At 36.4% G+C, this 1,530-nt stretch overlaps 1 non-coding gene across 1 annotated transcript; it reads left to right on the forward strand.

Moving 5' to 3' along the window:
* Positions 1 to 370: 370 nt before the first annotated feature.
* Positions 371 to 476, forward strand: LOC128292366 (small nucleolar RNA R71). Its single transcript, XR_008282350.1, has one exon. It is a non-coding gene; the product is annotated as a small nucleolar RNA R71 (small nucleolar RNA).
* Positions 477 to 1,530: the final 1,054 nt, after the last annotated feature.

Raw genomic sequence — 1,530 nt, forward strand, 5'->3', positions numbered from 1 at the left:
TTGGACTTGTTCCTCCTTGATACTAGGGTTGAAGAGTTGATATTCTGTGCATACTCCTCCTCCATTTGAATCGGACCTCATCACTGGAGGTAGCTGAGTAGAACCACACAAATTGTCAATCTTTTTATTTAAGAGTTCTACTTGGTTAGATAGCATAGTAACTCCATCGAGATTGAAAACACCGGCTTCCTTCGTCAGCTTTGTCCTCATAACTTGCCACTGATAGTTATCTAGTGACATCTCCTCAATAAATTTGTCAGTCACCTCAGGTGTCTTATTATTGATAGTTCCACCAGTGGCTGTGTCAATCATCTGCCAAGTCGAAGGATTCAGGCCGTTGTGAAATGTTCGAACCTGTAGCCAGAGTGGTAACCCATGGTGAGGGCATCTTCGCAAAAGGTCCTTGTATCTCTCCCATGCATCGTAGAGTGTTTCTAAATCCATGTGCACAAAAGAAGAGATATCATTATGTAATTTGGTTGTTTTAGCCGATAGAAAATATTTTAATAAAATCTTTTCGATCATTTGTTCCCAAGTACTGATTGACCCTCATGGTAACGAGTTCAACCATTGTTTAGCCTTATTCTTTAACGAAAAGGGAAACAACCAAAGGCGAATGACGTCAACAAAAACGCTATTAATTTTAAATGTATCGCAAAATTCTAGGAAATTTGCCAAATGAGCGTTGGGATCCTCGTCCTACAAACCATCAAACTGAACAAACTGTTGTATCATTTGAATTGTGTTAGGTTTTATTTCAAAATTATTTGTAGCAATAGTAGGTCTAACTATACTTGACTCTGTTTCTGTTAAATTAGGTTTAGCATAATCATACATAGTGCGTGGAGCAGGATTCTGATTTACTGGATCAGCAGCAATCGCAGGAGGTAGCGAATTTTCTTGGTTTTCAGCTATCTCCTCGGTTGTGGTTGAAGTATCGTCCTCTTGCTCTTTCTTTGTGTATCTTAAGTTTCGCCTTAATTATCGTTTGTTTCTGCGAACTGTGCGGTCGACCTCACCATTAAAAAGTAGTGGTCCTGACGGGTTTTTTCTGGTCATAAACTAGAAAAACCTATCAGAAGAAAATAAATGAAGAATTAGGAAAGAAAATAAAAATTTAAATTGCAATAAAAGTAAAATGGCTAAAGTAATAAAAATCGAGTGTTCTTAATATCCTAGTTCCCTAACAACGGCGCCAAAAACTTGATACGTGATATTCGTAATAGGTTTTAAAGATTTATTAATGAATCGTTCTTGAGACTAACTTATTATCACGATTAAGGCAAGTGTACCTACCAAACAGTAGTATAGTTCAGCAAGACCAAATTGTCGAACCCAAAGGAACTACGAGTACTAGTATTTACTTCCTTTTTATTATCTAACCTAAAAATTAAGAGGTTTGGTTATCTAAACTAATTACTAACTAAGAATGCACAAAAAGAAAACGTAGGAAAATACTTTTGGGAAAATTCGATTGATTGAGACAATACCTAAAGAAAAATCCACCTAGACTTCACTTGTTATTTGACT

The sequence above is a fragment of the Gossypium arboreum genome, chromosome 4, assembly GCF_025698485.1.
Source record: "Gossypium arboreum isolate Shixiya-1 chromosome 4, ASM2569848v2, whole genome shotgun sequence".
In the NCBI taxonomy this organism is placed as follows: Eukaryota; Viridiplantae; Streptophyta; class Magnoliopsida; order Malvales; family Malvaceae; genus Gossypium; species Gossypium arboreum.